This window comes from Protopterus annectens, chromosome 11.part0 (genome assembly GCF_019279795.1).
Source record: "Protopterus annectens isolate FY-2018-M chromosome 11.part0, PAN1.0, whole genome shotgun sequence".
NCBI lineage: Eukaryota > Metazoa > Chordata > Ceratodontiformes > Protopteridae > Protopterus > Protopterus annectens.
In genome coordinates this window covers 1,527,913,911-1,527,941,299 of record NC_056745.1, presented here as the reverse complement: position 1 = coordinate 1,527,941,299, position 27,389 = coordinate 1,527,913,911, and positions in this window count along the sequence as shown.

Below are 27,389 nucleotides of genomic sequence, written 5' to 3'. Positions count from 1 at the left end.
AGAGAACATCCTCCCTATCTCTTCCGCTTGTTGAATTTGTGGTTGTTCTTGTTCATATTCTGATATGGGTTCCTCTGTTTCAGTTTGGCTCCTGTGTTGTTACCTAGCCGAAAATTTTGGTTATCTTGGTTAGGGTGGGTAATGTTATTCTGTCGTCGAGAAGCGTTTTGTAATCTTTCACTCCTACGGACTCCCCCCCCCCCTGTACCCTCATTATTGTCCAATGGGGCTACAGGCCTTGCACGATTGTTTATGGGATCACCCACTTCTGGATGATTTTGGTCATCAAAATTGGTGACATTAATCTCATTAGGTCTAATAACTGCATTGTGTTGTTCAGTCAAATGGTTACCGTGCTGCCAGACTTGGGCCTTAGAAGGTGTAGGATAAGCTACACCTTGGTCATATGCTGTACGGTCACATTGAAGTTTTTTAAGTTTATTGGCTCTTAATTTGAGCATATATTCATCTATACTTGTAAAGATATGACTATACTCAAATTTGTACCATGCAAATTCTAAGTCTGTTTTAATACTGGTATCCAAGTCTGTAGAAGCAGTTTCAGACAGTTTTAATCATTATTTTACCAAGACTATCCAAGCCCTAGCCAGTACTCTGCCCCTCAACCCCCAAAGCCCAGATAATTCCACCCCCAAAAATTTACCACTATTTAACTTCCAACCAATTGCAACATCACTTATCCGTACCTTACTTAGAAAACTTAAACCTACCACCCTCTCAGCTGACCAACTTCCAGCTGAATACCTACAAACGTCAGCTGATGCCATTGCCTATCCAGTCTCATTACTTATCAACCGCACCTTAAAAGAAGCTAAAATTCCTAATATCTGGAAGATATCCTACATCATTCCTCTCCATAAAGGGGGTAGTTCTACTGAACTCTCTAACTACAGGCCCATAGCCATACTCTCTCCTCTAGCTAAAATTATGGAGAAATGTATTCAAAAACAATTCATGTACAACCTAATAAACAACCATCTCCTGGCAGATATACAGCATGGCTTCAGACCCCACCATAGCACCACTACAGCCCTCTTAGTCTTCTCAAATAGCATAAACTATTATCGCAACAATAACCATATCTCTTCAGCTCTATTCCTGGACCTGTCCAAAGCTTTTGATATGGTGGATCATGAACTATTAATCCACACCCTACAATCACTCTGGCTAGATCTAAAAGCACTACAATGGTTTGTTTCCTACCTAAGTAGTAGACAACAGGCTGCAATTTGGCAAAATATACGTTCCACTCTGTTACCTAATACCCTGGGTGTTCCACAAGGCTCTATATTAGGCCCACTACTATTCTCCATTTTTATCAACAATTTGCACACTGCCATACCTAAAGTTAACTGCATCTAATATGCAGATGACTCTACACTTATTTGCTCTGCTACATCCTCTTCAGAGTTACAGCTAATTACCCAGACTACCTTTAACACAATAGAAAACTGGCTCTCCAACCGCCGCTTGATATTAAATCCCAAAAAGACTAAAATGCTAATATTCCTACCAACACAAAGGTCCTGCCCCATAAACATTACAATTAAATCTAAGGATGGCACAATCATCTCACCTGACCCATCTACTAAACTTCTAGGGGTCATTATTGACAACAACTTAAAATTTGACCTACACGTTAACCAATTGATCAAAACCATCAATAAAAAACTAGGATCCCTGTATAGAATAAGAGCTTTCTGACTCCCCCAGCCAAGGTAGCCATCGCTCGATCTCACCTTCTCTCTACTCTCCAATACGCATCCCCTCTTCTTCTAAACAACAACAAGACAATTCTAAATAAGATCACTACCTGTTATAATCACATAGCCAGATTTGCCACTTGGCTCCCCTTTAGGACACATCACTGCATCAACCTAACCCAGCTCGGTTGGCTCAAACTACCTAGTCTACTGCTCTACAACCAGCTGATTTTGGCCCACAAAATCATATACAACCCTGAAAACACCCCTGCACTCAAAAACCCAGTCACCCTGTATCACAACTCATGACCACTGCGTTCCTCTAACAGAGTCTGTGAAAACTTGACTCAGGTTCTAAACCTGTAGGATACTGGTGGCAGCGCAAGCCTTTAGGTACCACCTTCTGGGAAAGACATTCTCAAAAATAAGATATTTCCAGCTGTAATTTCTTTAGTTTAACAAGATGTGTATCAAAGTTTTTGAGTTTAATAACCAAATTTTGAGTTGAAACATTACCCCGTCGAGCCGGCCCCCCATCATTGCTCACCTGAGCTGCTCCAGACAGTGGAAAACCATCTGCGATCCAAGTTGTTAAAGAGGGTAGACCAATAAGCCCTGAGGTGGTGTCCGGCTCGATGCGTACAACATTGCCAGGTAGATCTCGCGGCTGTTGGAGCTCCAAACCCGGGTCCCTGCCAGGGCCCGAATGGACCTGTTCTTGGTTCTGCTCATCAGGTGTGTTTCTTATGATGTGCAGCCTTTGAAAACTGCCACTTTGGGCCAAATGAACTCCAACAGAGTTGCTGGTAAAAAGCAATTGTGATTGTTGTACATTATTCCTGGCATTCATCACTGGCACATTCTCCAGTATGTCATTACTTACAGGAGATGAAGAATGCTGCTGGTTGTTCAGCTGTTGCGTTTCCACACTACCAACACTCCTTGGGGAGTGTAAAGATGAAAAGCTTTCATGTAAGTCCCGTTGGTTTCTGTCTAAACTGTCCAAACTGGAAACTATTGATTGGATTTTAGTTGATAACATATCCAATATGTTATCCGGTTCACTACGAACCACATTTGTTGGTCCTGCATCCATACTAAGATTCGATCCTGTAAGAAGAATATCTTCACTAAGTGAAAACAGACTCTGACTGCTAGCCGTATCAGACACCGTAGAAAACTAGATACAAGCACACTGCCCACGACAAACTGGAACAAAACAGACATTAGAACAGCAAGCAGAAAAAAGTCTGAGTTCTGTTTTTAATAATAAAATAATGAAGCACTTTTCATTTGCTTCCAAAGCAAACTTTTTTAGATTACAAATGCACCATACAACAAAATGCATTTAAATACCAACAGGTGATACTTTTTACCTATCACCACAAACCTCCTCTCCTTGGAAACTTTTAAAGCAACACTCACAAATTAAAACTGCTGCTCACTACTATAAAGTTACAATGTAAGAATCAGTGCACATCAAACAGTGTTAACTTGCATAAACACTAAACCTATCTAGTATATGCTGGTTAATTAAAAATCTTATCATTTTCAAGTTAAAATAAAATATAGCAAAAAACACATTCTACAGTTATATTTAAAATTGCTCAATACTTAAACAATATATATCATTCTTATGAATGAGACACACTTAAAAAATATATATAACACATTTTCATCTTTGCAAACTTTTCATTTTCAAAATACAGCTGATGGAACAAGCTTAATTTATACCAGGGAAATTATAAGTGTTCAATCTAATTTGCCACAGCAATTCTAATTCTTCTAGTACAGGTCCACCCCTAATGTATATAGCTACCTGGTCTATGACTATGTCAGATGCACACAGTACACTGCCTATACATGGTAAGGCACAGGTAGTGTCATGTTTGGCATACCTTTTACTGTATGTGCGAGTCAGAGGAGAGGTGTCATTCCCTGGGTCCTTACCATGTCAGTGTATGTGCTATGCATTGCCTCTTTGCCAAGGCCTGGGCATACTGGGCACACCTCCTTCTGCCTACAGGTTCAGGCTCAGGTAGTTCCTCCTCCAAGTCACTTTGTGCCTGTGATGGCCTTGGCAATGGTGGGGGGCTGTGTGGCCCTGCCCCATGCTCTTCTTGCTGCAGCTGTTTCTACAGGACCATATTGTGTAGCATGGCACATACTATGAATGTTTGTGTACATGTAGCTGGAGAGTACTGCAAGGCTCCACTGGATGTGTCAAGGCAACAGAACCGTGACTTGAGCATCCCAAACACATGCTCTATAATGATTCTGGTTTTTGCATGCGCCTCATTATGGAGTTCTTGTTCAGGTATGTGTGCATTTCTGATGGGTTTCCTCAGCCATGGCTTCATTGCGTAGCCAGCATCCCCAACTAGGTGGCCATATAGGATGTCCCCACTGGCAAATGACTAGTACAGCTTTGTCATATGCTAGATGTGGGAGTCATGATAACTTCCAGGGCTGCCAGCACACACATTCCTGATAATGCCCTGGGTATTGCACATGACATGGCAGTTGATGGAGGGGAAGCCCTTGCTGTTTATGTAGACCCTACCCCACTCACCGGGTGTTGCTTTGATGTGTATGTGCATGCAGCCTATAGTACCCAAAACCTCACGGTATTCTGCTATGCAGTGGAAGAGATGCATATTGCTGGTCAATGCCTCATGGGTGTTGAAGAAATATATGTGCTCACTGGCATGTGCTTACATGGCAGCTAGGAACTGGTGGAGTACCCTGGATGCTGACGCCTATGAGATCCCCATGATATCCCCAGTTGGCCTTTGGAAGGTACCTGTGGCTAGTATTCTTAAGCCTACACATACCTTGGTATCCACTGGGATGAATTCCCCTCTGTTGGTTCTGTGTGTGAGGCGGGGCCAGCACAACTCAAGAATTTGCTGTAGATTGTCCCTGTCCACCCTATAGCGGTCCACTATCTCCATCTCATGTAGACCCTCGTAGTTACCTTGGGTCTGTACACTCTTCTTTTCCTCTTCACTGTGGGATGCTTGTCAGCATTCACATCCTCACCACCCTCATGGTCTTGCACATATTGATGTATGAGAGTGATGGCAGCCCCTAACATTTTGTTAGTTTTGTCAGGTAAAATTTCCCCATCTGTGTACGCTGGTGGTGTAGAATTTGTGGGGGGAAAGCAGACTGAAAGTGTTTGCATAGTTTATAGTAGTGCGCTGGGCTGCTTCCTGTGTAATTGGCTGATTCTGATACATTTCAACTGCCAGCTATGCTAGTTCTCCTTGATTGCCTTCCTACTGCTGTTTCTCTTTCCCATTTCCTCCCTGTTTAAGCCCCAAGGTGCACCGCACATACCCAGATCTCAGATGTGAACAATGCTGCTATTTCCTGTTTTTTTTTGGTTTAAAACTTGGTGCATGGTGCACACACCCATTTAAGGAAGGAAAGCAGTGCTTAACAATGTGAGACCCCCCCCCCGAGTTCCAATAAGCTTACAGCATGCATGACACACCCCCTTATGAGGTCATCCACCTCTTCTACTTACACAAAGGTGTGGCTGCACCTACACGGTTGGGTGTAAGTTAACACTGAGAGGAAATCTGTGATTCAGTATCATTCCCCTCATTTGCATAAACCAGACTGCTAATTCATAGTTACTATGCTCACACTGAGCCTTCACCCTTAGCAACCAATATTCCCTGGTATTGTTGTCTTATGCATGCCATTGACTATTATGGCAAAATGCAGATTTGGGTATAAAAGCTGATTTCCCCTTTTTTTATTTTTGTGATGATCCCATTTGCTGCCCTACACTTAAACAGCTGAGATCAGCCAAAACAATATAACTTGTTCAGCTATTTTTCATGCCACTGGCCATATATTTGGCTATTGGCATGCTTACTACATTGAATACATGCTTTATTTTGAGCTGTCATGCCTCCGTTTTGTAATCTGCAGAAATGTATTCAGTTAGTAACCAGATACATTTCTGCAGGTTACACTATTCCTGCACAGATGCCTGCCTGCTTCCAGGATCACTATTTCACCTCATTTGCATGGTTTTCACCAGCAAATGAGGTAATTAGCATATGCAGTAGTGTCCATGCAGGAATAGTGTAGGGGCGCTTGTTCACGTCTCAGGGACTTGATCCTGGATCGCTCATTGGACATATTGCGTGCAGCATCTCTTGCTCTATTCCTGCACTTCATGAAGAGCTTGCTGAATCCGGGGGGTTGTAATCTCTGTGGTACATATCTACCCTTGTAGCATGTTCTGTCAGTTTTGCAAGAGAGATTGAGGTCCCTTGAATGGATGTCTATGATACCATTGAAATTGAGAATATGTAACAGATCTGACAGAATATGGTTTTGTTGAGGTTTTATATATGAAGCAGTTGTCACCTTTTAATAGTCCGTATGATATTGAGAAGACAGACAAAGGTTTGAGTTGGTCTGTATAGTTTTGAAACTTTATAGGTTCATAGGCTTATATAGCAGATCACTAGGTTTAAGAGTCCTTACATGCCTAGTTACTTTCACCCAGATTTTACCCAATTTTCTATTCCTAGGGGAAGGATAACAAATGTCAGCAAGCAAGGTTTTGACAATTTTTAACAGACTGCCTCTGTCCATAAGGGACATGGGCACCCCCCCTGGAGTGAATTTATGATTTCTCATCCATTGATCCAGACTGCACTTGAAGATGGTCAGGGAAGACCTATGATTCACATGAATATGAAGCATATTCCAGAGCAGGGGCAATCTTAGGGACACATATTTAGGTAGCCAGCAGGATCTATTGATGTCAGAGATCAGGTTTAGATCTTTGGAGTGGTTAACCCTTGTGCAGTTAGTTTTGCAAATATGCATCATTTCTATCAGGGCTAGTTCAATGACTGCCTTGTATGTCAGCCACAGATCAACCCTCAGTAATCAATAGGAAAATTAATACAGTGATGGGGTTTTTAATCAATCTGCATATGATATGTTGGTTATATGTTGTATTTTTTTGGTGAGAAACCTCTGAGGACACTCCAACTGTTGCAGGTGTCTGGTGTGGTACACTCCAAAGGGTGCACTGTATTCTATTATTGGTCTGATGAGGGCTGAGTAGACTGGCACTATGACATCCTTACATCTGGATGTCATGCCCTTACTTATAAGCTGAGCCATATAGATGGATTTGCTCACCACCATGGCATATGGTGGTCAAAGTTCAGATTACTTTATATCTGAGTACCCATATCTCTCACCACTGGGTCCACTATTAAGGGGTGCTATTGATGTTCCAATTTCCAAGGGTATTTGATTTCCCAAAGAGGGTATTATTAGGCACTTATTTACATTTAGTTTGAGGGCATGGCTCTGATATCAGTCATTAGTCTGTGTTAAACCTTTCTGTAGGATAGCAGCATCATTTTGGGAGTCAATGATTGCCTCCCAACTTGAAGTCATCAGCAAACTTAGTCCGCTAAAGGCCATCTACATTTGCCTTGACATCTGAGAAGTATATGCCAAATGGGAGGGAGCCCCACACTGAGCCCTGTGGTACTCCTCCTGTGACTGGCCTCTTGCTATATGTGGGTTCCTCCACTCTAACAACCTGTCCTATCCATGAGCTATTAGGCTATCCATCTGGTGAAGTAGAGGTTTATGCCTATTTTTTTGAGTTTATCTATAATACCTGAGTGAGGTATTGTGTCAAATGTCTTGGCCTTGTCAAGGTACATGGTATACACTGTCTTATCCTCATCCATGTCCTTAGTGACCTTCTCAAAGAAGTCCACCAGACTGAACAGGCAGGACCTGCACTTTATGAAGCCAAACTGAGTTGTGTCTAGAGTCTGCAGATTTCCTATGTTGTTGTTAATCAGGTCCATAATTATCTTTTCCATAGCCTTGCATATGAAGTCACTTATACTTATGGGTGTGTAGTTTCCTGAGTCCATTGATGGTACCCTCTTGTGTAAAGGCATGGCTGTTGCTGTCCTCCACTCTACTGGGACAAAGCCTATGTGGAGACTGTGGTTAAATAGAGATGAGTGGGTCTGCTAGGTCATGTTTCAACCTATTTAATAGGCACCTTGCGATTCCATCAAGGCCCAGTAATGTCATGTTTCTAGCTTTAGGGATAGCAACCTGTTCTTTTGCGATAACAAGCAAAGGAATGGTAAGGGATATTTCATGAGGAGTGTTTGGTGGTTATGAGGGGGTGAAATTTTGGGATGAATTTATTGACCTACATGTTTGCTATTTCTTCTGGCTGAGTACAAGTAGTGCCATCTACAGCCAAATCAACACATTGTTGAGTGTTTCACTTGATTTTTTTTTTTTTTTTTTTTTTTTTTAGCAAGAAAGAATTGTGGTCATCCCAGGCATGACAGGTGTTTGTAGGACTCCATACTGAAAGGGGCATTATACTCAATGATCGGCCTTCTGAGTGCCAAGTACAGTGGAACAATTCAATAAGTTGATCCGTATAGCATGCCTTTAGATATAAACTATGTAATGAAAAAGAACATCCTTAAAGTAGTAAGTAGGTGGTGATTGAAGACTGTTCATTGCTGACAAGGGCTTCTACATCTCTAGCTACAGAATCAATTTTCAGGGGGGTGTTGTTAATGTGATAGTTACAAAGGGAGTCATACTTGCTGAAACATAAAATCAGAATCAGATCATGGTCAAATGGTGCCCTAGGCAGGTTAATAGCTCATGGCCCCACACATTCACAGCAACCCCCCCCCCCTGCAGCAGCCCCCCTCCTGCAGCAGCCATTCCAATATTCCATTACTTGGCTATTTCTCCACAGTTACCATAAGCACTGTTCAAACCTGTCAGTATGCATATTATTTTCTTCTTTATTTCTACAATGATTACAAAAGTCTGGTTTTAATTTAAACTTTTATTTCAAATTTTATAGCACAAACACTGATAGAAGTTTGCTAAACAAAACAACACATGCTAACAAAGAACACAAACTTAGCATCAACAGTAAACTTGTTTGCTCCTGAAACGTACATTCATTGAAACAGCACTGAAGCACACATTCAAAGGAAACGCATCTGGCTAGTGATGGATTAAGTTTACCTTGGGCTGTTTTCAAATCACAGGGCCCTTGCACACATTTCTAGGACCATGCATACATGCATGTGTTCTTTGATTCACCTTCCTGATTATATTAAATCGTATTCCTTGTATAATACAGCACCATTTGATATAATGTGTGTTAAATGTATAGTTCTGAACTTTTTTTTCCGGTAAGCAATGAAACAAAACATATGCACCAATAATATTAAAACTGCCCATTTCACAACATTTAAGCATAAAATGTCACTCAAACATCTGCCATTACAATTCACTGATATCAGTCAATATGCACAATCTCTGCAGAAGTAAAATTCATCTGATTAATTCCACATTAAAGAGATCAGTCACTAATGAAAAGATTGCTACTAGCAAACAACTTTATATTTCAGTGTTTCATCTGCAATTTCAGTGCCTGCTGTCCTTGAGTAATAAATTACCTGTATTACATACAACAAAAAAGAATGGTAGCTGGTAATATTGCAATGGTTACAAGGAATCTCATGTAAAGGAGGACACACTCAGGACTGTAACACCCTCCCCCGGGTCTAAGCATGTGATACCATGTACTATTACCTCTGTACAGTGCCGGGCATTGTTTTTGAGATTCCTAACATAGCTGAAGAAGGCTTTGTGGTCATGTTTTACTTGGGTGTTTATTTTTACCTCATATCTTTCTTTGGTTGATTTTATCAGGATTTGTAATTCTTTGTATAGTTTACTAAGTTAATTTTTGACTTCCTACCACAGAGATGTATGTTTGAATGCAACTGCTTTTTTTCTTTTATTTTATTTTAGAGCCTGTTTATATTAGGGTTCCACGACCGGGGTTATTTTTGAGTTTGTTGTTAGATTTGTTTCTGAGTGGGACAAATGCATCTATGTAGCTATTTACATGTGCATAGAATTCGGCAGTTAAGGATTCAGCAGAAACAGTGGGACAGTCATGGTGGAAGGGGATTTTAAAATTTAGTCTTCACATAACCTCAGAATACCAAGGTATTGGAGGATTCTTCAAGTTTGACTTGTGCTTCAGTTTGACTAGGGAGGAGGTTACAACTGGTGAGGAGCAGAATTGCCCCATATTGGTAAGGAGCAAGTCCAGGATTTTATCCCCTATGGTTGTGGTGCATACTAACTTGATGAAGTCCAGAAATCTCTAGGCTTATATGTTTTTGGATGTTTAAGCCACCTAGTGTATGGAGGGACAACTGAAGTCTTCTAGGAAAATGGTGTTTAATTAATACACGGGGATTCCATATTGGTTAGGTAGGAGATATGGGCTGAGAGAGACATAAGGGGGAATCCTGTTGTTAGCTATGATGTGATAAGAGATTTTGTTTATAGTAAGTTGGACGTGGTGGAGTTCTAGGTTGTTGTTGTTGTCTTGTCTAAGGAGTTGGGAGGTCAGTTTTTTTAAAAGTCTAAAGATACACCTCTGAATTTAATGCCTTCAGCTAATGTGGTAGGCATTTATGAGTGATAGGCATTGTAGCCTTGTAGTGATGGAGTACTTTCACTGGCCCTGAACCAAGTCTCTGTGACAATGTATGCATCTAAATTTTCCAGTGTAATTAGTGCATGTGGGGCATGGAGTGTTTTTTTTTTTTTTTTTTTTTGTCTTTTGCTGTTGTTGTTGTTAAGGCTCCTGTCATTGAGCAGCAGGAGCATAATGCTATCTGGATTCTTATTTGTTTTGTTTTGTTTTGTTGGAAGAACTGAGGAAAGTCATTGATTAAAAATGGGACCATGGGGAAGTTTTCAGGCAATATATGGAAGTCTTACAAGAAGAGATACAGGCCATCCCCTGACAAAGCAGTTAGAAATGCCTCCAATCTCATTCCAGGCTGATATAGGTTAATCCCCTGGTTTTGTTTATTGGGCTTTTCCAACTGGGTTTAGTCAAAAAAACTTTTTCAGCAGAGTCCCAGGGAGAAAAGCTCCAATGTATTACATGCATTTTTAAACAGGCAATTAGTAATATACATGAACAGAAATTAAATAATATACATTAACAGTTATAAATACAGTAACCGATTAGATTACATCCATAACAACGGCAACTATTACAGTATAAAAAATACTTAAGCATTAATAGACTGAACATTTGAAGAGGTGTATTAGTGAGTTTGTCAAACAAATATTAGATCATGTGTCTAGTGCTTAGAAATTCAAAGAAATGGGGGTTAGGGAAGAAACTATCTAGGGCAGAAAATGTTAATCTTGCAGTTAAGAAGTGGGATATAAATCAGGTTAATAGATAATTATATGGCTATCACAAGGTTTATGCTAGAATTATAGAGGGTGAGTATGCCACAAAAGTAAGTATATGACTGGAAAATGTTAATAAAATTATGTGGGTACTGATGAAGACAGGATGAATGGCACAGGATTCAGAATGAAGAGAAATGTTTGACAACATGGCAAGCTGAGAGTTTTTGTTCATATGTTTGTATCATTCTTGGCTGCGGTAGAATATGGCTCAAGGCAAGGTTCACACTTGTCTCAGACATATATTTCAGAGCTCTAGATCTTTTCATTTAGTCCATTGAGATATGTATCAAGTTATTTGCAACAACATGTGCAATGGCTATCCTCAGGATTCATGAAGGCTGATTTGCCATGCAGGAGCAGTGTAGGAGCCCCTGCATGGAAAATGGCCACAAAGCTATCCAGGAAAGTGCAGTTTTCACATGCATGAGTGGCCCTACACTGTTCTAGCATTAAAAACTGGCAAATATGCAAGTCACCTCATTTGCTGGTGAAAACCGTACAAATGAGGTGATTTTGTGATCCACCAAGCTGTCAGGTCTCCGTGCTAGAACAGTGTCAGTGCAGAAATGTTTTTGGCTAGTAACCAAATACATTTTTGCATCTGACAAAATGGAGGCATGACAGCCCATGTAAAAGCATGTATTATGTTTAATGCACATGCCAATGGCCAAATATAAGGCCATTGGCATTAAAAACATTTTTTTTTTAATTAAACTTTTATTTTGACCAATCTCGGCCATTTAAGCTTAGGGCAGCAGTGCGCAAACGGGATCAGGTCGAAAATAAAAAAAAATGAGAAAAGTCAATTTTAAGTTAATTCTGCATTTTTCCATTATAGTCAATGACATGCAGAATGTAAAGAATACCAGGGAGCACTAGTTGTCAAGGGGAAAGGGTCCGTTTAAGTGCATTAACTAATGACCTACACACTGGGGTATGCAAATGAGGGGAGTTATACTGAATCACAGAATTCTTCAAAGTGTCAGCTTGTACCTAACTGTGTAGGTGCAGCAATACAACAGTGCAAGTGTAAAAGTTGAATGACTTCATAAGGGGGTGTGTCATGCTTGCTGTAAGCTCACTGGAGCTCTGTGGTCTGTATTTGCCCTTAGCTAAGCACAGCTAAGGAAGAGGGGGGGTGTCAGATGTGACTGAGCACTGTGTTTATAGCCTAAATGGGTGTGCGTGCCATGCACCAGCATTTAAACCAAAAAAAAAAAAAAGAGGAAATGACAGCACGGTTTACATATGAGCACTGGGTATGTGCAGCGCACCTCGGGGCTTAAATAGGGAGGAACTGGGAAGGGGAAACAGCACTAGGAAAGCAATCAAGGAGAACTAGCATAGCTGTCAGGTGGAATGTGTCAGAATCAGCAATTACACATGCAGCAGCCCAGCACACTAATATAAACTATGCAAACACCCTACAGACTGGTTTTCCCCACAAACTCTACACCACTGGTGTACACAGATGGGGATTTTTAATTAGCAAAACTAACTAAAAATGTTAGAGGCTGCTGCTGCTTTACTCCATCAATATGTACTAGAGACTGAGGGTGGTGAGGAGGAGAATGCTGACAACTGACCCACAGTGAGGTGGAGGAGGAGAAGAGTGTACACACCCAAGGTAACCTACCAGGGCCTGCATGAGCTGGAGATAGTAGAGCGCTATAGAGTGGACAGGGACATTCTACTGCAATTCATTGAGCTGTGCCAGCCATGCCTCACACACATAATTAATAGAGGGGAACCCGTCCCAGTGGATACCATGGCATGTCTAGGCTTAAGAATACTAGCCACAGGTACCTTCCAAAGACCAACTGGAGATATCATGGGGGTCTCACAGGCATCAGCATCCAGGGTACTCCACCAGTTCCTGGATGCCATGACACAACATGCCAATGAGCACATATATTTCCCCACCACCTGTGAGGAGCAGACCAGACTTATACGTCTCTTCAACCATATAGCAGATTACCCTGAGGTAGTTGGTGCTATAGACTGCATGCACATACACATCAAAGCACCACTGGGTGAGCAGAGCAGGGCCTACATAAACTGCAAGGGCTTCCCCTCCATCAACTGCCAGGTGATGTGCAATGCCCAAGATATTATCATGAATGTGTGTGCTAGGAGCCCTGGAAGCTGTCATGACTCCCACAACTGGCATTGCTCACAGCTGTATCAGGTGTTTGCCAGGGGGGACATCCCATATGGCCATCTAGTGGGGGATGCTGGCTATGCACTGGAGCCGTGGCTGATGACACCTGTCAGAAATGCACACACAATTGAACAAGAACACCATAATGAGGCACATGCACAAACCAGGATCATTGTAGAGCATGTGTTTGGGATGCTCAAGTCACAGTTCCACTGCCTTGATGTAGACGATGGAGCCTTGCAGTACTCCCCAGCTACATGTATACACATGTTCACAGTATGTGCCACGCTACACAATATGATCCCATGGAAACAGCTGCAGCAGGAGCAGCATGAGGCAGGCCCACACAGTCCCCCCAACCATTGCCAAAGCCAGCACAGGCACAGATGGACTCAGAGGAGGAACAACCTGACCCTGCCCCTGTAGGCAGAAGAAGGTGGGCACAGTATGCCCAGGCCTTGGCAAAGAGGCAATGCATAGCACACACACTGACACTGTGGGGACCCAGGGACTAACACCTCTCTCCAACTTGCACATGCAGTAAAAGGAATGCCAATCATGACACTACCTGAGCTTTACCAAGTATAGGGAGTGTACTATGTGCATCCAACATAGTCAGCCCTCCAACATCATCCTCAATACTGGCCCAGCAGCAAGGTAAGTCACTCTTCCTATGAATTACTGAATGGAGTAGTATGTTCCCATACTTGTATATATGATATGGATGCAAGCATGCAAGGGAATAGGGTGGCAGAATGGGATAGCAGCAGACAGCTATATGAGACAGCAGGAAATTCATAACAAATACTGGTGTCAACATACTAGGCAGCACTATACAAGGTGACAACCCCAGCACAGTACATGTGATGGCCCACAGAACTGTGGGTGTCAATAGGTCACACACATGGATGTCAGTGAGGGTTACATACCCACCACCAGCCTCACCTAGCAGGACAGGTGTAGGTGACCATGAAGAAAGGCCGGGCTAAGGCCTCCAAATGATGGCAATGGTGAACAGCCCCCCACCAGACCTACACAGACATACTACAACAGGTCTGGCAGTTGTATTCTATTTCTGAAGGGCAAGAAGTCTGAAACTGAAATATATGCCATTAAGATCTAACATCTGTGCTCTACAAATATGCCTCCTCTCTGCATAATAGGTTACAATACACTATGAAATGGAAGCCAACAGAGTAACCAAAACACCAGTGCAGTCATTTCAAATGTTAAAGTCTGCAGGAATGGATGCACACATTCAGTACAGAAGGTCATACTGGGCATGCTCCTACACTTAGAAAAATGAAGCCCATGTCTCACAACACAGTGAACTACAGATATCGGTTATTCGCAGCTGTCTGTGCACACACATCAAACTGTACACCATTGATACTTCACACACACACACCTTGGCTAGGAATACTCACACATATCTAAGGCCAACATAATATAATATCTCAAACATATACATGCAGAGACATGGGGAAGAGAAAGACAGTGCCAGAGAGAATCACATTATGAGGCCTCTCCCACCCACTACACATCTCATTGGCCTATATTACATGATGTGCTGATGTAATTCATTGTAGAAATACCTTTGGTTAGCCCTTAGCCCTATAGTCTCAGTGGTGCTTGTGATAACTGTGTAACACTACAGTACAAATAGGTACATATGTAGCAGTTGTAATCTCAGTCCTGTCAAATGTAAAGTGTGTGTACATGTATGTGTGTATGTGTGTGTGTGTGTGTGTGTGTGTGTGTGTGTGTGTGTGTGTGTGTGTGTGTGTGTGTGTGTGTGTGTTTCTAGATGAATGTGTTGTGGTAAATCACACTCACTAAACTTCCTTTACCCTTCCTTCAGCACTGTTGCTGATGTCACTCACCTTCAAAGATACCTTTGGAGAGCTTTCTAACATATAAAGTCTGTGGTGCTTGCGATAATTGCATAATACTATAGTGTAGCAAACTAGTTAGGTAGGAGTTCTGATCCTGGCAACTGTGTAAATGTGAGTGTTTATGTAAGAGAGTGTGTGTATCCTTGTTGAGATCTGATTTTGTGATCATTCACATTTACAACACTTCCCTTACCCCTCCTTTAGCACTGCTGCTGATGCCATTCACCTTCAAAGATACCATTGCACAACTCTCCATCATGTAAGCTCTGTGGTGTGTGCGATAAATGTGGAACAATATAATAGCAATAATTACATAGGTAGGGATTTGGATCTCATTCCTGGCAAGTGCTTGTGTGTGTATGTATGTCTACATATATATATATATATCCGTACCCCAAAGATATTGGTCCCATTTACACCCAGTACAAATCTCAGTGCCTGATTTTAGCAGTCCTGCATATATAATTCACCTTAGAAGTATCTGTTTGCAACCCTATACCATGTAAGGTCAGTGGTGCATGTGGTAAATGTGTAACTATAATGGTCCGAAAAGATAGTTAGATAGAGGCTTGAACCTCACTCCTGGCAAATGTAAATGTGTGTGTAGGGTAAAATATTTTGTGGAATCTCTCACCCTTGTAAATGCCTGTGTTGCGTTATTTAAGTACTGTTATGTACAATTGTTGTGATAGTTTACTACTGCTATATATGCGATCGAACTGTCCCTTTAAATTCATGGGCTACCTAAATTATCTGATATATATCACTAAGTCAGGTGTTTTTTTTTTTTATGTCAAGGGCTTCATATGCGAATGCATAACAGTTGCCTGAGCCTTTTTTACTAAACACTTTGTACCTGTGTAAATAGTATAATGTACTGCTACTCTTAAACCCAATACCCTTCCTGCCTGGGTGATAATTTATTATTTCAGTTACTTTTTACAGCACTTCTCTCTCATTCCCCTTTCAGAGACCATAACGTAATAATTGTCTTCGTCTCCATCTTTTCATTTAGTGACCACTGTCCCTGCAAACGGATTCTTTCTCAGTCCCCTACTTGCTGAATCCTTGGACATTGACCGCATCTGCAGTGAAGAAACCAGCCACAAGGACTCAAGGGCTTTAAATAGAAAATAAGTTACTGTAGGTGTCTAGCTACGTTTCCCTCTTAGCCTGCTACTGTAGAAAGTACCTGGTCTAAAGCAGAAATAACTGGCTCTACCCATGGCTAGGGACAGCAGCTGCAATCCCACCCCCCCATTTGCTGTAAATACATGCCCCAGTTAACTTTTTCTTTTTAGTTATCAGTAAACCAAGATAAAGCTCTAGGAGAAAAAAGGTAACCCAGTAGATACACTGGAATTGCCCACTTGTAAAATAGAGGCAGAAAGGTAAGTAAACTGCCACTTTTTGTCTGCTTCAAACTAGGTATCTACCCAGGAAGGACACAGCTGAAATCAGGTCTATAGATTGTTTTTTCCCTATTAGATTCTAATAACTCCTAACAATTTGGCTGTTTAGACACTTACCCTGCAATTTAGCCAGGGGGGGTACTAGCCTGCTCCGTTCGCTACGCTCACTCTGCTCCTCTCCCTGCCCCCTATTTCCACCCGCCCCAGTACCTCTGCAGTTATTCATAGCCTTAACCCCACCCCTAATTGCCAGCAATTAGGCTACACCACTACTCACCCCCTCCCCCTACATCCAACACAATCATGCTACTACCTAATATAATAACAATCCTAACCTGCGTAGTTCTAGCTCACATTACATCCTACAAAGGCTCCACAGTCACATGCCCGAACAACTTCCACTGTACTATCTCAACACACTCCCTCAAACATTTACACTATAACTACACAACCTCTGCCACCAAAACCATCATCCCAATACACAAACTCCAGTACCAAACACCTAACACACTCAAAAATAAAATATCCCCAAGATACCATAAGCAATTTACTATGTATATAAAACATATCCTAAACACCCTCTATAAACTAGCCCTCACTGGAGACATCCATCTAAACCCTGGTCCTCCCAAATCCAACCTAACCACAAAACCTAGTCCAAGCAACCCCCCACAACTCAACTCCTAGCCAACAAGAAAACACCAGACCTACTTATAATATCCCTAAACATCAGAAGCATATGCAATAAAATCCAAGAACTACATGCCAGCATAAGCATATATTCCCCAGATATTCTCTTCCTAACTGAAACCTGGCTCAATCCTTACATCAAAAGTAAAGAAATACTTCCACCTGAATACATCATTCGCATTGACAGATTGTCTAAAAAAGGAGGTGGTGTAGCATTGATTTTTAAACACCACCTCAATATTCAACTCCTGAACTCCTCTGCCCTTCACCATAACAATGAAGAAATCCTTTATGCCAGTCTCAAACTAAACCCAAACAAAACAATTAATATCATAGGATGCTATTTCCCACCAGGGCAAAATATTACACCCCTAGAAAATATCCTGAGCTGGACTACTCTATCTCTACTCCAGAAAACCATCATTTTAGGTTCATAGGTTCATACTAGGCTATCTGCCCGAGGGCATTTACAAGCCTAGCCCATCGTTTTGTGGCTTACGCCACCCCTTTAGTATGGGGAACTATACCCATTATTTTGCTGTGCCTCTGTCGAGCAGTGACACTGAGGTAATCCCTGGGGTATATCTGCAATCTCCCATCCATTGGTCAAGATTTCTCTTGAACAAGGCCAGCGAGGTGCTCTGCCTCACATGTACCGGGATTTTGTTCCACAGCATAGGGAGTCTTTGGGTGATGAATCTATCCCTCCAGCACGTCCTATTAATAGCCGTGTCGAGGTTTAAGTCACCCACCCTTGTGGCTCTGATGGATCTAGATTTTTTGAGGTGAAGCATATTCATCAAATCTGGGTTTGACATGGCCTTGTATGTTAGGCAAAGGTCACCTCTGAGCAAGCGTGCGACTGAATAGAGCTGGAGTTCTTTCAGTCGGGCAGCATAGGACAGATTTTGAGACCCTTTATCCTTTTGGTGAGGAACTTTGTGGCCTCTCCAGCTGCTGCAAGTGTCGGGTCAGATACATTCCGAATGGGGCATTGTACTCAATCATTGGTCTGATGAGTGATGAGTAAAGGGAGACTATAACCTCCCTTGATCTAGATGAGAATCCCTTCATGATAAGGTGGGCAATGTAGAAGGTCCTCCTAACTACCTTAGCTACATGGGTGTCGAATGACAGACTACTATCAACCTGGGTCCCCAGGTCCCTGATAACTTCTTCTGTGTTCAGTGGATTGCCACCTATTTGGTAGCTAGGGGTAACCTTGTTTTTCCCGAAGGGTATGACTATGCATTTTTTGGCATTTAACTTTAGGCCGTGGCTCTGGCACCAGATATCCGTTTCTGTGAGACCCTTCTGGAGGATATCTGTGTCAGAAGTGTTTTCTACTATGGCGCCCAGTTTGCAGTCATCTGCAAACTTTGTCAGCCATAACCCTCCTGTGTTTGCTTGTACTTCGGAAAAGTAGATGCCAAACAAGAGTGGGCCCAGGACTGAGCCCTGTGGGACACCACTTGTGACAGGCTTTGAGTCTGACATGGCGCCAGCAACTCTGACCCTGTGGGTTCTGTCACTCAGCCAGTTTGCAACCCATCTTGTGATGTATGGGTTAACATTTAAGCTGATGAGTTTTTCAATGATACCCGAGTGGGGTATTGTATCAAGGCCTTAGCCAGATCGAGGTAGGCTGTATGGACTGCCTTTCCCTCATCAATGGCTTTGGTGACTGTTTCGAAAAAGTCAACCAAGTTTAAAAGGCATGATCTGCCTTTGACAAAGCCAAACTGGGTTGGATCCAAAGTCTGCAAATTCCTATGTCTTTATTTATGAGGTCCATTATGATCCTCTCCATGGCTTTGCAGATAAGGCTTGTCAAGCTAATAGGGCGGTAATTTCCAGGGTCGGTGGAGGCACCGCCTTTGTGAAGTGGGACCACAGTTGCAGTGTGCCACACCCTGGGTACGTATCCAGAGGTAAGACTTTGATTAAACAGCTGTCCTAGCTGTGGGTTTAATTCCTCATTGAGTTCGTGGAGCACACAGCCGGGGACACCATCAGGTCCCATGGATGCTGTGTTTTTTTGCTTTGGAGAGAGCAGTTCTCACTTGGGCGCTGGAGATGTTTGGGGGCTGCAATCGTTTGGTATAGATATCTCTCCTTTAAGGGGGGAGAAGTTTGCACTGAACCTGTCAGCCAGTATGTTGGCAATGTCTGTAGGGTCAGTAATCTTCACATCATTTTGAACTAGTTCTGAGCATATCTGGGAGTTTCCTCCTAGGTTTCTAACATAGCTAAAGAAGGCCTTATGATTGTCTTTTGAGTCTTTAGCTATTTTTCTCTCGAAATTTGCTTTGGATGATTTTATGAGAGCTCTTAGTTTTTTACTTATAGTGATCAAGGGTGTCTTACCTTTTAAGGATTTTGCTCTATCTTGTAGTAGCTTCCTCCTTTTGTTGTAGAGTTTGTTTATGGCTGGGGTCCACCAGACTGGACGCTTGCCTTTGGTACAAAGAGTCTTTGTTTTGCTTGGGATTGCCTTATCCATGCAGTCCTGCAGGTGCTGGTAGAAGGCATTTGTAAGTGATTCAGCGGCTTGAGTACTGTTTTCCCCGGCTCAGGGGCCTTAAAGGAGACCACACTAGTCTTTAGAAGTGTGAAGTCGGCTTTTGAGAAGTTCTTTACTGTGGTCTTTTTATTTCAGGTGGGGGTGGGATGAGGACCTCCAGCGAGATTAGTTTGTGATCTGATCTCACCAGTGAGGGGTATACTTCGGTGTTGAACATTGTGCTCCCATGTTCGTGATGATGAGATCAAGTATGTTATCTCCTCTTGTGGGGATGGTGACTAGTTGTTCCATGGCATTTGAGTTTATGAATTCCAGGAACTTTTGGGCTAGGGTGTTTGGGCTTGAGTAGTGTTCCCAGTCTATATTAGGGTAATTGAAGTCACCTAGTATGATGGTGTTTGGTGATACATTTATCCCTCTAGTGTTTTCAGGAAGGCCATGTGAGGTTCCTGAGTTTGTGAGGGTGGCCTGTAACATGCTACAATTTGCAGAGCAGTCTTGCCTATGGTTAATTGCACCTGGATGGTCTCCGATGCATCGTGCGTTGCCACCAGTCTTGAGGTGTGGGTGTCCTTGATGAATATGGATACCCCCTCCTTTCTTGGTATTGTCTGGATTTTGGGGCCGAACGCATGATATGAGGTAAAACCTGATAGCTGGGGTGCTCTCAGGAGCCTTGAACCAGGTTTCTGTCACAGCACAGACATCGATGTTCTCCATACTGAGAAGGGCCTCGAGTGTGCATTTTGAGATTTAGACTTCTGGCATTGAGCAGCATTACCCTTAGTTTTTTCCTTTTTGTGTTCTAGGGTGGTAGGTTTAGAATTTGAGCCTTGCCTAAAAAAGGCACTATGGGGGTGGCAAGAGCCTTTGCCAATATCCGGAATCCCAGGGGTGACAGGTGCAAGCCATCCCTTGAGAAGCAGCGTGGCTTGTCCAGCATGTCATCCCAGGCAGACAGATACTGGATCCCCTTTGAATGACACCAGTGTTTAAGCCAATTGTTAAAGCTGATCATCTTATCTCTGTATTGTGGTATCATTCTTGGTGAAGGTAGGATACTGCTCAAGGTCAGGGTCATACCTGCCTGGGCTACATAATCAGAGAGCTCCTCAATGTCTCTTTTCATGTAGTCCAAGGAGGTACGTCTCAGGTCGTTTACACCAGCGTGGACAATGACTGAGTCATATTTGTACCTGCTGTTGAGAGACCTGAGTGCTTGCGTTATGTGGCGGATTCTAGTGCCCGACAGGCAACTTACTGTGACCTTCTCCTTACTCAGTCTGGTGAGCGGGACGTCAGTGTGTCTGACTATGGAGTCACCAATGACTAGTGTGTCTGGCATTGTGTTTGGCCTTAAGGGCTGTGACTGTTTGACACTCTGACTGTGAGGTCTATGTGTTGCAGGTGTTGTGTTCTGAGGTGGTGGTTGTTTGGGTGTCTGCTTTGGTGGCCTCTGCTGTTTTGGTAGATTTTGATCAGAGCCTCCGAGTATGTCTTTGTGTGTTTATGTGTATGATTTGAGGTTGTAATGGTACTATGTGAGACTGGGTCTATAGTGTGTGTGGTAACCTTCTCCTCCTGACTGGTCTTGCCAGTCCTATGTTGAGAGAGCTCAGCCTCCAGTTTGGCCGTATAGTTGCATCTCGCATGTATTTGTGTTTTGTGGGAGGAGGAGAGGGTTGTCTGTGTACATGAGGCAATTGTAACATTGCCTCAATATTCCCAGGTTCACCAGTTGAGCAGGAGAGGACACTAGCAACTGATCCCTCGACATGCTAGAAGGATAGACAAAAAACTTTAAAAAGATTCCGGGGGACGTGGGTGACCGAGAAATGGGGGGTTGCCTTTTTGGGGTACTATCTATGACAAGAGTGCCGTATCAAGGTAATAAGTACTGTAGGAGCAAGTGCTAGGTTTAACAGATAGAGAATAGTCTACTTGGAGTCAAGTAGAGATGATCTTTTTAGTTATAGGATACGCTGATTTGATCAGTAGTATAGTTCGAGGAAGGTAGTTTTAAGGGAAAATTTGAAGAGTGGACTTTTGGTAGCCCGAATAGTTTAAACCTGCTTAACCGGCGCTGCCCTAGTGTGCAATTTTCAGTGACTTTAACATCAACTGGCTATCCTGTAATAACAGTCTCCCAACCATTCACCTTAATGTCCATGGGTTCTCTCAACTCATTCAATCCCCTACCCAAATCAACAAAAACCCTAACAATCATACCTTACTTGACTGGATCCTAGTCAACAAAGCCCCTCACTCTTACATAGCAGGTTGCTTACCTGACAGTCTTATTGACCACTCCCCCACTTTCCTAATTCAATCCCACACAAACAGTCTGAAGCCCATTATCCACAGGCAAATATGGAACAAGTCCAACTTCAACCCCAACTCCTCCATCTCCTCCCTGCAAACACTTAACTGGTCACCACTAAAATACATCAACCTAGATGAGGCTGTCCACTTCTTCAACAGTACCTTCCTTTCCATCCTAAACATGCATGCTCCTGTAAGAAATGCCAAAGTCAGATCTAGGTGTGCCCCATGGTTTCAAAAGACCACCAGAACCCTAGTGAAATCCAGATATAAGGCCTGGGAGTACTGGCTACTAACAAAAAATAACTCAGATAAGCAATCATTCCTTGAACTGCGCAGTAAAGCCAAAAAGCATATAAAATTAGACAAATCCGTCTACTATAAATCCACCCTAAACTCTACCAACCACAACCCTAAGCAATTCTGGTCCACTATTAACACTATCCTCCACCCAGGGAAGGTTGATACCCCCCAGCCGTCCATTCCCCCCCTCCTCCAGCAGTATTGCTGAATCCTTCAACAAACACTTCACTGAAACTATAACATCTCTAAACAAACAACACTTCCCTACAACAACCCCCCAACTCCTAACCCTAAACCTCCCACTCCTCTTTTCTTCTTGACTTCAGTACCTACCTCCAACATAAAAAGACTATTGTCAGAACTTAAACCCACCAAACTTGCAGCTGACAACCTCCCCTCTGAATACTTGAAAATTGCAGCTGATACACTAGTCTACCCAATTTCTATTCTAATCAACTGCTCCATAACAGTAGGCTATGTTCCCTCGATATGGAAACTATCTCACATCATTCCCCTCCACAAAGGCACCCCCTCCACCGACCTCTCCAATCACTACCCCATTGCTATCCTCTCCCCTCTCTCCAAGATACTTGAAAAATGTATCTACACCCAGGTCTCCAACTACCTCCTAGATAATAATCTCCTCTCCAAAACCCAACATGGTTTCAGGCCATATCACAGCACTACCTCCGCTCTGCTCTCCATCACCAACACTATACTTCATCATAAAAACAATGGCCTCTTCTCTACTGCCGTATTTCTAGATCTCTCAAAGGCCTTTGACATGGCATCTCATGAGCTACTACTCTCTACTCTCCCCAACCTCTCCTTCTCACAATCAGCCTGCAACTGGTTCCACAGCTATCTACATGGATGCCAGCAATCAGTAATCTGGGACAATAACATATCACCTCACCTCCCAGTTACTCTTGGAGTTCCCCAAGGGTATATCCTTGGCCCTCTGCTATTCTCACTTTTCACTAACAACCTACATACTTCCACTGCACAACCATCTCTTATACAGTACTCAGATGACTCTACTCTCATCTGCTCTGCCCCCACTCTACCAGAACTACAACAAATCACACAGGAATCATTCTCTTCTGTAGAAAGCTGGCTATCCAATGCTCAGCTCCTACTCAACCCAAGTAATACAAAACTTCAACTGTTCCAACCTTCCAAAGCCACCCAAAACACTCCCCACTTCAACATTCTTGCCAAAGACAATACCATCATCTCTTCATCAGAATACACAAAATTACTCAGTGTGGAAATAGACAGCAAACTTAGATTTGACACCCACATATCTCTCACAATAAAAATTCACAAGAAACTTGGTGCATTATATCGCAGCTGCCAATTCCTAACCAAGGTGGCTAGAATCTCCATAGCCAATTCCCAGCTAATCTCCACCTTACTCTATGCATCCCCCATACTTACCAACCTTAGACAGACAGACCTACACAAGCTGGATGCTTGTTACAACAAAATTGCTAAATTTGCCACTGGAACCTCCTACAACAGTCATCATTGTATCTCCCTTAAAGAACTAAACTGGCTAGAACTCCCACAACTCCTTCACATTAATCAACGCACCCTCGCTCATAAACGTATAAAACACCCCCTTAACATCCCTTCCCTTCAAACCCTTCTCCAACCCTATCTCTCCACTAGACCCCTAAGACCAAGCTACAAAAATCAACTCACTGTTATCAAACCCAAAAACTCAGCAGGAGAAGCCATATTTTCATGTACCATATCTAAACAGTGGAACAATCTTCAACCCTCTATAACTACTCTACCTTCCAGCAGCCTTTTCAAGACTGCACTCAGATTTGCACTGGCTTTGTTCTTGTTCTAATCCAAACTAACTACCTCCCCCCACCTAGACTCTTAACCCAACTATACTACCGCCACTACTAACCACAGTCAGATATAGCTAGTTGTCTTTACATACTTTAACATCTTGTCTGACAACTTTGTTACTAATAATTAAAAAGACAAGAAACTATCTTAACTTGCAACATTTATTGTATATACTGTTGATAATCACTATCTTGTTATTGTATTAAAGCCAACAACCTGTAATGTTGTTTACTATTGCTGCAACTTTGTATCTCTACTTATCATGTACATGATGTGGAGCTTTTCTCCCCGGGCATCCGCTGAAAAAGGACTTGTATCCAGTCGGAATTTCCCGGTAAACAAATATAAATAAATGCATAAATAAATAACCCAATGCCAGTATTTACAAGGGCTGGTGATGTTCCTCACCTTAGAAGTAACTTGGGACAACATCCATCCTATAACCTCTGTGGCATGTGCGATAAATGCTGATAACACCTTAGTAGCAATACATAACTAGGTATGGGGTTAGAAACTCAGTACTGGCAAGTGTATGTGTGTGTGTGTGTGTGTGTGTGTGTGTGTGTGTGTGTGTGTGTGTGTGTGTGTGTGTGTGTGTGTCATCAGTATCCTGTGTGGGGTTTGGTGTGATTGTGTAATTACAGGATCCATTGGGGGGTGGGTTTTGCTAAATTATGTTGAGGACCTAATATATGTCACAATGTCCACATTACAAGGCCAACAGTTATCAAACACCGTAGAGGTTGGTGTAGACAATCCACAACCCTAAATGTCTAGTGCCATGTGCAATGAATACATGACAGTATGGATTAGTGAACAATATAGGCAACCCTTCTAATACTCAGAGACCACTCTCCACCGATGAATCATACACAAACACACTTGGCTAGGCAACAACCACTATATCAGTAGTTCCCCTGCATATTGCCTCACAGATAGTACCCACGGTGTGATTGTAGTGGACTGCATGCCTGTTGACCACAACAGTGCCACTGACATCAGAAGGTACTTTAATGTGTTACATCTCCTGATTGAGTGAGTGTTATCCAGCAAGTAAAAGGACATGGCACCCTGTTCCATCCCCTCAGCATCCCAATCAATGTGTACAGTGACCCTTTTGTCATGTTCCCCACTGGATGCCTGCAACAACTGTAGAGTCTACAAACATACCCCACAAAGGGAATACCATACCTTATACACATGCCCTGTATAGAGAGAAGCCAATAACTCCAATGAATACTCGTATCATACTGTCAATGTAGGTGCAATCACTAACTCAGTTACATAGCCAGATCTCACCAAATGAGGTCATGAATGCTACATTAGAGTATACCAATCTGTCCATATAACATGCCCCAGAGACCCCAAGCACACTTCCATACTTCAAAGAACACACATGTGGGACATGTGCACAACCCAGACACTGTACATGTTAAGGAATATAAATCACATACATGGGAAGCAGTACAAATCACTGGCCATCTACAATAGAAATCTGGATGAATGGATGTGGAATATAATACCCACCCCCAGGGACCACTCCAGTGACTATATTCCTGAGCCACACTGGTGACTATTTTCATGTGGCCTGATGCCAGGTTATTCCCTTGGGCTAGCCTTGCAGAGCCTTCAGGCCCATTCAACTACTACACACCTATGAAGCAATGAACCTATGGATCTCAGTACTGGCAAATGTGTGTGTGTGTGTGTGTGTGTGTGTGTGTGTGTGTGTGTGTGTGTGTGTGTGTGTGTGTGTCTGTGTGAATAGTAATCTCAGTGTGTTTGGTTAATTAATATCCCCTGTGGCTGTGGTTATTAGCAATCGGAGGTGTGTCCAAACCAGGACATGTACCATTCTCCATTCTACAACTGATGTTGTAGATCAACATGTACCTATGTACAACCCACAGCCCTATAATCTGTGAAGCATATGCAATCACTGTGTTACAGACTGGGGGTGACCGTGCACATACTGTACCCTGCCTATGAAATGGTGGATTTGTTACCAAACTGCCATACCTCGTGGCCTTGCTGCAGGGCCACATCATGGTAACACACAGACATCTAGAAGAGAAATGAGATACAGCATGTGAAAACACATTCACTCAGCACTTCACTAGTGGGGAAAGAGAGGGGTAAAGCTGGCACTGAATGTGTTGCCAAGAGTGTGGCCAATATCTGTTGTCTCAGGATAGGTATTACCATTGTGTAGTAACTCACAGCACTTGTGTTTAATGCTATGGACATTATTGATGTAAGTATCAAAGGCTGTTGTGACTGTTGTCAGTGTCTGATGCATCTATGCTGCCATAGATGCCTGTTGGGGATTCCATGAGGGATCCAACATTGTGTTTGAGGCTAATAAGGGAGTTCAAAAGTCATGGGACACCACCTTTCCCAGCAACAGTGTCCTCCTTCTGATGTACACTTTAGTAATGACAGGGGACCATCGCATTGTCTCCCAATGTTTGGAAGACAGTGTCTGGGTTCTGTTGGCTCTGGCTAGTACCATGCATTCATGTACCTGTTTGTACAGTGCCTATGTGTATGATTCCACAGTCATGCAGCTATTTCCCATTACCATGGGTGCAGTGAAGACATCCACCCCTCTTTGCATGGCTGCAAAGTCAGCTTTTGAGAGGTTTTGCCAGATGGTTATCTTTGTGGGGGGTGTGGCTGACATGTTGCATTCCATGTTGATTACAGCCTGTGTAAATCTCACCATGCAGGGATTGACATCTGTGGATGAGCAACAGTCCCAAATTTAAGTGGTCAATACAGGTCAAGGTTGTTGCATCCTCTACAAGGGGTCAGTATGAGCTGGTCTAGTGCAATGGAAATGATGAATCCCAGAAGTGTTGGGTCACTCTACTGGCAATTGACTACATTTCCCATGTGATGGAGGGGTAGTTGAAGACTCGTACTATGTCAGCATTGCGTTGGACCATCATAGATGGCAGGATGTTGAGGAATATGCATTGACATTCTAGGGACGTAGATGTGGGTCCATGGCAGGCTAAAGTCTGGATTGCACTATTACCCCAAGGCAGTTGTACCAGAAGTATATCTAATGCATTATGATGAGATACTAGTCTGGAGGTGTTCCTATCCATAATGAATGTGGAGACACCACCTGTGGAGGTGTGA